We start from the raw sequence: 11,816 nt of genomic DNA, 5'->3' as shown, positions 1-11,816 counted from the left end.
CAACTAAATGAGTTAAAACGTAAATAAAAACAGCTGTCTTAAAGCTTCTATCAAACGCATGTTTTATAGGTCACAGTGTGTGTGCGCTTCTAGGTATGTGTGTACATGTAGATGTGTGAGGGAAGTCTATTGCCAACAAACATCATGATGTAAATTCAGATCTGAGTGATTTGAAGAATGCATGTATGTGTATACATGTGTGCGTATGTGTGTGTGTGCATCTGCTTGTGGTTGTCTGTGCGCGTGAGGGTGGGTACACAATGTTGTGTTTGGTTTCAGTCACTGTGGACCCAAGGAAAACTATTCCAGTGATTGATGGGATTGTGTGATCAAAGGCAGAGGCTGCTGACTAAGGGAAAAGAGAAATGATTTTAGCGTGTTTAACCATTCTGTGATGTGTATGAATGGGTTTGTGTGTGCCTGTTAGGGCCACCATACACACCCATTCATACACATCACTGAATGGTAAAACACACTAGAATGTGTGTCAGGTGAGTGTACCTGTGTGTGTTTTCCTTGCTGCGGCAGAGGCCCAGTGTGTGCCCTGCGCAGTGACCCCAGCACTGTAGATACAACAAGCATCTGAAGCACTCCAGGTGTCGCACACACACACACACGCAAACATACACACACACACAACAGAGTACACAAACATACGCTGCAAAGGTTAAGGAGTACAGCTGGGAGCTACTTGCTCTCCCCATCGCCCCCCCCCTCTCTCTCTCAGTAATCTATCTGTCAGTACGGTAATTAACCCGAAGAGTAAAGTAAGCATGACTACTGAACTGCCCTTCTCCATCTCACATTCTTCTCCTCCTCTCCTTCCCTCCCTCACACTCCCTCTCATCAGTGGCAGGCTGAGGGGGCGGCTGAGGGGGCCTGTTGACTGTGGGGTGGCAAGGAGTAGCAACGGATCTGTACTTTTAGATCAAGTTGCCTTAGTTAAGCGTTAACTTGTTAAATCATTCAAAGTCCTCACTCCATCAGGCCTTGTGGCTTCTGCTGGTGCTTATGAAATCCCGTTAATGTTTTCTACAGACTTGTTACACCATGAAACACACAAGCGCTCAGACTGCAACTCCTGCATCATGCTGTGTACTGGACTGAAGTCCAAGTTCACATGACAGCCAGAACCCTGGAGAACACCGGGGAACCCTGGAGAACCCTGGAGAACACCGGGGAACCCTGGGGAACCCTGGAGAACACCGGGGAACCCTGGAGAACCCGGAGCCCGGTACAAGCTTCCAAAACAGGAACATCGTAAGGTTTTCCTGTAACGCTGTTTCAAATGTCCCCGTGCTCTGCTGGCCTGTGGGGGGGGGCAAAAGGGGCTTGGATCAGGGCAGGAAGTAGGGCTTTGTTGAGAACAGGAAGTTGTCCGGTTTCTTTATACACTTGAATCACATGAGGGAGTCACACCTCTGAAAAGAAAGAGCCTGAGCTCTCGACTCGCTGTTTTAACCTGCTGGAAATAAATCCAACAGGACACTTTAACGCGCTCTTGGCAACAATGCAAGCTCTCTACCCATAAACAGAAGTCAGTCCTAAGTATAGCTTTAAAGCACAATCGTTTTTTTAGAAACTCTCCTATTCTTGTAGTATTAGTTGTAATAAAATGACTGTAGTAGTAGCAGTAATGTACCTTTTTGCTATAATGTGATCTACCATATAAACTACCATGTACAATACCATCTACTCATGGCTGAGAGGTGGACTTGCCTCTCCTCTGTACCTTAGTTCTCGGAGTTAGGGTATTTTCTGTTGTGGTGTTGATTCCAAGTTGAATGTTGCAAGCTGATAATGTGTCTATTTACCACAAAGTTAAACAGCCCTGAGTAAACGTGCCTTGATTACATCTGGTTGAAATTCTGCTGCCTGAGTAACAACACTGTCAACCTCTGCTAGAAGACGAGAACAAGTATTTGTCTTCACAAGAGGAAACTTGAAGAGGCTGACATGGAAACATGGACTCATTCGTGTGTTTACAGAGGTCCACATCTGTTTGTATGTGTGTGTATGTGTGCGTGTGTTACAGTATGTGTATGTGTATGTATGTGTGAGTGTGTTACAGTATGTGTGTGTATGTGCGAGTGTGTTACAGTACGTGTATGTGTGTGTATGTGTGTTTGGGTTCACCGGGTGTGCTGGATAAGTCTGGTGTTAGAGGACAGTATCTGTGGTGAGTGTTGGGTTGGGAGATTCCTCTGAACAGGCTTGGTTTCCCTGCTCTGATCACCTTCCAGACATACTCAGGGGAGATAAGCCAACATCTCTCTCCCCTGCCCTGCCTGGTAGGGAAAACAGCCTGCTATCTGGAGAACACAGACACCCCTCTACCTCTCTCTCCACCTCTCCCACTCTCTCCCTCTTCTTCTTTCCCCCACTCTTCCCCCCTCCCTCTCTCCCTCTTCTTCTTCTCTACATGTGTTCCATGCCCTCTCTCACACTCTCTCCTCCCCGTTTACAACTTTCCCTCGTTCCTCTCGAACCCTAAATCTCAATATCTCCATTGTGTTCATGACAAACACCACAGAGAGAGAGAGAGAGAGAGAGAGAGAGAGAGAGAGAGAGAGAGAGAGAGAGAGAGAGAGAGAGAGAGAGAGAGAGAGGCAGTTACGCTCCAGAGACAGAGAAACAAAGAGACAAACACAAATCGATTTGTCTTTGAAGACTGGGAAGGAAAGCCCCAGAAAGAAGAGAAGACAAGAGTGAAGCTTCCAGGAGAGAGAGGGGGGCGAGAGAGACTGAGAAGAGTCTGGGAACGGGAGAGGACAGTAGAGAGGGCGATAGAAGGAGAGACAGAGAGGGGGAGTGGTAGGCTCCAGTGTTTAGACCCCAAGAGGAAACAAACTTCTTAACGTAGAAGGTGGTCGAAGGCGTCCATTAAATATGACATCATCACTGGCCACTCCAACGCTGACCTCCTGAGAACCAAGAGGTTTCAGATGGAGCCGGAGGCAGTGGGGGAGAGAGACAGAGAGAGAGAGAGAGAGAGAGAGAGAGAGAGAGAGAGAGAGAGAGAGAGAGAGAGAGAGAGAGAGAGAGAAAGAGGAGGCCCCCAGACACATTAATAACAATCATTCATTTAACAGACACTTTTATCCAAAGCAACAGTACACACCTCTTGGTCTGCAGCTACATCTCTCCCCACCACACTCATGTCAGGGAGGGGATCTTACACTCGGCGTGCTTCATGACAGGACAGGTGGGGCCGTTTATCTTAGGAACAGGAGTGTGTGACATTCTGTCTACGGCAGCTATGCCAGGGGAACAACAGAGAATGTGTTGCATGTGTTGTAGCTATGCCTCTTCTATTAGAATATGTCAGGCTGTTCATTTGTAACCAGTGTCATCTCAACGCTCGTCAGCTGAGCTGACACACCATGTGTGTGTGTCTGTGTGTGTGTATTTGTAAGGCTAAGCTACTAGGGGCCCTCATGAGATAGATCTCTCCCTTTTATTAGTTTTCTTTTTTCCCTCCCTCCCTCCCTCCGTCCCTCCGTCCCTCCCTCCCTCCCTCCGTCCCTCCGTCCCTCCGTCCCTCCGTCCCTCCCTCCCCTCCCACTCTATCCTGTCCTCTCCCTCCCCCCATGTCTTTGGGGGTTGATGGTCAGGTGGGGTCAGGGGTTTGGGGGGAGTGGGAGCTGCTGTGGGGAGGGTGGTCAGGGGGTTGGGGGGGAGTGGGGGGTTGCTGGGGAGTGGAAACACATGATTGGCCCCCAGAGCGTTCCACTGGGGGGGGTCGCTGGCACACAGAAATCACGAAATGGATTGAGTGTGTGTATGTGTGCATACATTGGTGGAACATAATTAAGCGTGGCTCTTTGTGACGACACTGATGTAAGTCCTGAGCTAACACACCCACCACCCCTCACCGGAGACGATGTGTTCACCTCCCAGGTCAGGGAGGGAGGGAAACAGAGAGAGAGAATATATAGAGAGAGAGAGAATAGAGAGAGAGAGAGAATAGAGAGAGAATAGAGAGAGAGAGAGAGGAGAGAGAAGAGAGAGGAGAGAGAGGAGGAGAGGAGAGAGAGGAGAGACGAGAGAGAGAGAGAGAGAGGAGGAGAGAGAGATGAGAGAGAGAGAGAGAGAGAGAGAGAGAGAGAGAGAGAGAGAGGAGAGAGAGAGAGAGAGAGAGAGAGAATTGAGAGAGAGAGAGAGAGAGAGAGAGAATTGAGAGAGAGAGAGAGAGAGAGAGGATAGAGAGAGAGAGAGGATAGAGAGGTTCTCATCATTTGTTCTGCTAATGGAGTGCTGGCCGTGCTCCAGGTGGGATGTGTTGCTGGGGGCAACGGGACAAGAGGAGTCTGATAAGGTCCTCCTTAAGACACACACCCTTTACAGGACAGGAATGTGTGTGTGTGTTTCAGGCAAGGAGCAGGAAGAAGAAGAGAGCTGTTCTAACCATAGTTCCACGTTCTCAAGTCAACTCAGAACAGAAGTGCACTAGAGACTCAGGAACAGTCTGCACCAGTGTTGGAGCACAGCAGGTAAACAAGAAAACCACTAAGGGTTTCATTCTCTGAACACTTCAACTGTCTCCTAGAATCCTTTCTTTCTCAATCTCAATCCCTCCTCTCTCTTCCTCTCTCTCCCTTGACCCCTTTCTCACCTCTTTGAACTTGAATCATGATTCTTTCAGCTTTCTCACTTCTCAAAGCTCCAGTATCCAGATGTTGGGATGAGTCTAAATAACAACACACTTATTTGATCTTCTGAACACATCTCTCCCCACACCCTTCCCTGCCAGGATATGAACCAGCAGAGCTGCAGAGCTAACTGGATCCACACTCATCCATGACATCAGACAGGGTGATGATTTGTGGGCACTATCTACCAACACTCTACTACTGTTCAATATTCATCCTTTATAAACAAGGTACTGTTTCAGCTGCTTCCACAGCAAGCTGGCATGAGTTGATTGGCGTGAAGATAAAGGGCAGAGCAGCAGTAGAGATACAGGACAGATAGAGGATAGAGCAACATGCAGATGTTAAAGGAGATGTTAAAGCCTGTTGAAGCTTCTGGGAAACGTATGGATGACCGACACACCAGGAGGTACTCTTCTCACTGAGAGAGAGGGGGATGAGAGGAGGAGGGGAGAGGGGGATGAGAGGAGGAGGGGAGATGGGGATGAAAGGAGGAGGAGGGGAGAGGGGGATGAGAGGAGGAGGGAAGAGAGAAGAGATTTTACCAAACTCCTGCAGAGTTGGTCCTCATTGTCGCCCCTGGGGCGCTGCTCTCCCCCCTCTACTCATCTCTCCCTCCTTACCCCTCTTGCACTCGTTCCACTCCTCTCTTTTCTCTCACCACCATCCATCACTTGATGACCTCCTCTCCTTCTAAAGAGCGCTCTCCTTCTCCAGAGCCCTGTCCTTCTCCAGAGCGCTCTCCTTCTCCAGAGCCCTCTCCTTCTCCAGAGCGCTCTTCTTCTCCAGAGCGCTCTCCTTCTCCAGAGCGCTCTCCTTCCCAGGCTAACCTCAACAGTCCTCCCATCTTAGGTCATCTATATCCCTCTCCTCCTCCCCCCTTTCATCTTCCTTCGCTCTCACTGCTCCCTCTCCATTCTCACCCCCCTTTTTGCTGTCCTTTGTCTCTCCCTCGCTCCCTCTGGTCCAGGACAGAACGGTCAGAGGATATAAATGACGCTGGATGTGAGGCTGACTGCTGGTCAATATTGACTCTCCCTGCAAACCCCACAAAGAGAGGGAGAGAGGGAGGGAAACGGAGAGAGAGAGACAGGGAGAGAGACAACAAGGGAGAGAGAAACAGAGAAAGAGCAAGAGAGAAAGACAGATTGAGAAAGAAAGAGCGAGAGAAAGAGGGAGAGAACTAACCTCTGATCCTGGATGTTTGTCAAGAGATGGTTCAGCATTAGGCTTGACGTTAGTGGACACTTTCTCTCATTTTGCTTTCAGTAGGAGAGAAGGGAGGGAGGGAGGGAGGGAGGGAGGGAGGGAGGGAGGGAAAAAAAAAGCTAATCAAAGGGAGAAATCTATCTCATGAGGCCCCTTGCAGTAGCTTAGCCTTACAAATACACACACACAGACACACACACATGGTATCTGTAAGTTCTCTATCTGTCCATCCGTGTCACATACATGTGTTGGCATGCAGTCTTCGTCTGGGTGACAGTAATCACCGTTTTCTGTGTTGACACGATTCCCCTTTCCTGGCCGCACCCCCCCCCCCCCCTCTCTTACCTGCACACACAATTTTTCTTCTTCACAAACAGGAAGTGTTGATGTGGCTGATAGTGTGCAGGCGTGTGGAGAGGTCAGCAGAGGTCATGAAGATGTCAGGAGTTGGTGGACGTCATGGAGTCAGTTACTGTGACTGGTCACAGTAACTGGTCCTAAAGGGCTGGGGCCCTATAGGACCTGCAGCCCTTTAGGGCCCCAGCATCACCCCAGCATCACCTAGGCATCACCCCAGCATCACCCCAGCATCACCCCAGCCATGTGTAGAACATGGGTCATCCTCAAAGACACACACCTCCTCCTCCCTCTCCTCCTGCCTCCCCCTCCTCCCTCCTCCCTCCTCCTCCTGCCTCCCCCCCCCTCCTTCGCCCCCCTCCTCCCTCCTCCTCCCCCTCCTCCCTCCTCCTCCCTCTCCTCCTCCTGCCTCCCCCTCCCTCCCCCTCCCTCCTCCTCCCCCTCCTCCCTCCTCCTCCCCCTCCTCCCTCCTCCTCCCTCTCCTCCTCCTGCCTCCTCCTCCCTCTTCTCCTCCTCCTCCCTCTTCTCCTCCTCCCCCTCCTCCTCCCTCTCCTCCCTCCTCCTCCCTCTCCTCCTCCCTCTCCTCCTCCCTCTCCTCCTCCTCCCTCTTCTCCTCCTCCTCCTCCTACTCCACTGAAAGAGTACCACGGTGCCGGGAGCTCTGAGGAGACTGGGTCTGAGACAGGAAACAGGAAACTAACTTACAGGAAAGAACACTGAGCAAAAGAACTAATGTATGTGTGATAAGAGGGGACATTACATGTGTGTGTGTGTCTGTGTAAGTGTGTGTAAGTGTGTGTGTAGAGGATATTGCTCTCTCTGTCTGCTGTCTGGATGAGCTCCAGTTTAGTACTTCTTTGTTGTGTTACACAAGTTAGGCCTCTGCACCATCCCTGTGTTTACACAAGGCTTATTACAATAGACACACACATTTACTGTACACACACACACATGTATACATACTGTCCACAGTGTGAAGTTGATTCATGTTCTCTTCCTATAGAGCCGGTCTGTGTGAATGGGACAGTCGTATGTGCTGACGCCAGCATCAACACAGCTAGCAGATACTCAGCATTACTGAGCACTCACTAAGTATGCATGCCTGTTCTCTGTTCTTCCTTCTCTCTCTTCTACCCTCCCACCCCTCTTTCTGCCCCCCTCCCACCCCTCTTTCTGCCCCCCTCCCTCCTCTCTTTCTGCCCCCCTCCCTCCTCTCTTTCTGCCCCCCTCCCACCCCTCTTTCTGCCCCCCTCCCACCCCTCTTTCTGCCCCCCTCCCTCCTCTCTTTCTGCCCCCCTCCCACCCCTCTTTCTGCCCCCCTCCCACCCCTCTTTCTGCCCCCCTCTTTCTACCCCCCTCCCACCCCTCTTTCTGCCCCCCTCCCTCCTCTCTTTCTGCCCCCCTCCCACCCCTCTTTCTACCCCCCTCCCTCCTCTCTTTCTGCCCCCCTCCCACCCCTCTTTCTGCCCCCCTCCCACCCCTCTTTCTGCCCCCCTCCCACCCCTCTTTCTGCCCCCCTCCCTCCTCTCTTTCTACCCCCCTCCCTCCTCTCTTTCTGCCCCCCCTCCCACCCCTCTTTCTGCCCCCCTCCCACCCCTCTTTCTGCCCCCCTCCCTCCTCTCTTTCTGCCCCCCTCCCACCCCTCTTTCTGCCCCCCTCCCACCCCTCTTTCTACCCCCCTCCCACCCCTCTTTCTGCCCCCCTCCCTCCTCTCTTTCTGCCCCCCTCCCACCCCTCTTTCTACCCCCCTCCCACCCCTCTTTCTGCCCCCCTCCCTCCTCTCTTTCTGCCCCCCTCCCACCCCTCTTTCTGCCCCCCTCCCACCCCTCTTTCTGCCCCCCTCCCACCCCTCTTTCTGCCCCCCTCTTTCTGCCCCCCTCCCTCCTCTCTTTCTGCCCCCCTCCCACCCCTCTTTCTGCCCCCCTCCCACCCCTCTTTCTGCCCCCCTCCCTCCTCTCTTTCTACCCCCCTCCCTCCTCTCTTTCTACCCCCCTCCCTCCTCTCTTTCTGCCCCCCTCCCACCCCTCTTTCTGCCCCCCTCCCACCCCTCTTTCTGCCCCCCTCCCTCCTCTCTTTCTGCCCCCCTCCCACCCCTCTTTCTGCCCCCCTCCCACCCCTCTTTCTACCCCCCTCCCACCCCTCTTTCTGCCCCCCTCCCTCCTCTCTTTCTGCCCCCCTCCCACCCCTCTTTCTACCCCCCTCCCACCCCTCTTTCTGCCCCCCTCCCTCCTCTCTTTCTGCCCCCCTCCCACCCCTCTTTCTGCCCCCCTCCCACCCCTCTTTCTACCCCCCTCCCACCCCTCTTTCTGCCCCCCTCCCTCCTCTCTTTCTACCCCCCTCCCACCCCTCTTTCTGCCCCCCTCCCACCCCTCTTTCTGCCCCCCTCCCACCCCTCTTTCTGCCCCCCTCCCACCCCTCTTTCTACCCCCCTCCCCTCTTTCTACCCCCCTCCCACCCCTCTTTCTGCCCCCCTCCCACCCCTCTTTCTGCCCCCCTCCTACCCCTCTTTCTACCCCCCTCCCACCCCTCTTTCTGCCCCCCTCCCACCCTCCCTATCTCTCGTGGGAGAAAAGGTGTTTACGTTTGCTAGCATTCCCCAGGGCATGCCTCACTTGAACCCTGGAATGTTCAATGGCTGTTGCTTGCAGGCTACATCATTAGGCTACATGATTTACGTAGTTAGCAACTTCATAAGGTCCATCTAGCTAGAATCCACCTAGCTAGCATCCACGTAGCATCCACCAAAGATGCGATGTAACATTTTCTGGTATCAGTACGTTCTTCAATATTTATTTTTCTGACAACTTTTTACTTTCCCTCCTTACATTTTACACAATTATCTGTACATTCTACTACTTACATTTTAATGCCAGGCTCGTTATTTTAGTTTAAATCTGAATTGATCTAAAGGATTTTTTTTTTTAAGTTGATGAATACTTGATGAGGACTCTATTGTACTGTGAAAACAGCGTTTTGTGGCATATCTATAATACAGCACAATAAAAAAAACTGTGTTCAATTTTGTCAAACGTCACATACTGCAAGCTTATGTGACAGTATGTAACAGACGTAGCAACGCTCCGTCACAACAAGGTGTCGTTCGGCACTCGCTGGGCTCGAACGCACGGCCTCTGACTAGCCAAGCGCGACTACTACCAACTACGCAAAAGAAAAGCTAGCTATGCGTTGATGTGGGTGGCCTGTTATAGCCTGGTCCTAACCAGACTCTCGTACATTGCATTTGTACAGAGAGTCTGGCCTCGCTCCATTGACAAGCGTTGACTTCCTTGTAGGCAGGTACTCTGTTGAAGTTTAAAACTATTGGATCTGCCCAGAGCCACTCTGATCTGCCATAACCAATCGCTAGCGTTCGCCTTAGCCAATTCCTTCACCACTACTGTAAAAGAGCTACCTGCCATAGCTGGAAAATCTAACTTTTCCCGAACCCCGTGGGGAGGAGGGCCACAACATCATGGCGTTTGGATCTGGATATCAAAATGTTTCAATCTTACATAAAATAATCTACAATAAAATTGAAGTATAATGTGTATAAGTATAACGTCAGCTGGTTGCTCTTCTGTTTCAGACAAGTTAGCTAACGTGTTCATTTACCAGATTGAGATGACATGTGCACCACACTAACTTTCGTGAGTGCTGCTCGGACAATTGGGACCACAATCTGCTCGTTTTATAGCTTTCAGCCACAGCTTTCTCCTGTTCTTCTGAAAAGGATTTAATACTCCGGGGATAGAGAACAACTTGAACCTGTGTCGTTGTTAATCTCGGCTCGTACAGTGGACAGCAGTCATCACAACATCTACGAGGAATGTTTACCGCGCCATGATCGGCGCTAACTAGCAACAAAGTCTCTAAATTGGCAACATTGCTAACATTGTATTCAAAAGTCAGCTGGGTGTGTGAGGTGGTATTATAGATATGGCCTAACTTAGCAAACCTTTATTTTGTTCAGCCTTTGGAAACTTTTTTCCTCTTCAGTATATGTTCAGTAAGTGTAGGGTTCCTAACCGTCCGGGTTTCTTGAGAGTGAGGACCACACGTGTGCATACTGAGGCTGGACACGGTGTCTGTGTCCTCGTTAAAACCCTGTCTGGGAGAACAGGAGATGGCTGATATAAACTCAAGATAAGACACTTACTGCTGCCCTCTCTGAGTTACAGCCATGTCCTGGGGGAGAGGGGGAGAGAGAGGGAGGGAGAGAGGTAGGGGAGAGAGAGAGGGAGTTTATATATGATCTAGTGTCTGTCAGCCAGACCAAGAAAGAGAAAAGAGGGACAATCAGCGACTCAATAAAGAGAAAGAGTGAGAGAAAGAAAGGGAGAGGAGAGAAAGAAAAAGAGGAGATTTGTTACAGGAGGAAAGGAGAGCCTGAGGGAGGAAGAGGAGAGGAGGAGAGAGGAGAGGAGAAGAGGAGGAGGAGAGAAAGAGGAGAGGAGGAGAGAGGAGGAGAGAGGAGAGGAGAAGAGGGAGAAGGAGGAGAGGGAGAAGGAGAGGAGGAGAGACAGCGAGAGGGGGCTAAGATGCAGAGACTGAAAGCGATAGAGAGGGATGGAATGGAGTGATAGAAACTTTTGAAATAATATTCCACGTACGATGGCTGTACAGACACGTACGATGGCAGTTCAGACACGTACGATGGCAGTACAGACAATCCGTGGAAGCATATAAAGCACAATATAAATACTGTACATATTCCACATTCTATAAGACCTTAGTTCGGACTTATCCCGCTGATGTGTCTGTGCTAAGAGGAGAACACCAGGAACATTCGGACAAAAACACCAGAGCATTCCAGATCACCAGAGCATTCCAGAACACCAGAGCATTCCAGAACACCAGAGCATTCCAGAAAACCAGAGCATTCCAGAACACTTCTACATCACAGTTCACCACTTCTACTGAGTGTCAAAGTTTTCTGTCAACACCACATGTCGCCCCCTTCCCAACCCTGTCTTGACCTCCCCCCCACCCCCCACCCCGTCCACATAAATTACTCTCCTACGAGGTGAAAGGTCAATATGCTATTATTCAATCCCCCTTCTTTGGTTCGTCTCTGTTTGATTTACTTGTGTCGTATTAAAACCACAGCTTCTTTACTGGGACAGCGCACAGGCTAAACAGCTCTGTGTAAACGTGAAGAGGTTGGGGTGAGTTTTTGTAGACTCCCCAGTGCACACACACACACACACACTCATAGACTCCCCAGTGCACACACACACACACTCATAGACTCCCTTGTGCACACACACACTTATAGACTCCCTTGTTCACACACACACACAGTCTCAGACTCCCCAGTGTGTGAGGCCCACCTAGCATGGCGCTACACCTCGTAAATGAGCTGGAGGTTCCCTCCCCCCATGGTGTGGGATTACACCCCCCCCACATACACACACACACACCCCTACACACACACATACACACACCCCTACACACACACATACACACACCCCTACACACACACATACACACACCCCCCACACACATACACACACCCCTACACACACACATACACACACCCCTACACACACACACACACACACCCCTACACACACACATACACACACCCCTACACACACA

Source organism: Osmerus eperlanus, chromosome 8 (assembly GCF_963692335.1).
Source record: "Osmerus eperlanus chromosome 8, fOsmEpe2.1, whole genome shotgun sequence".
Lineage (NCBI taxonomy): Eukaryota > Metazoa > Chordata > Actinopteri > Osmeriformes > Osmeridae > Osmerus > Osmerus eperlanus.
Note: the sequence above shows the minus strand (reverse complement) of the source record.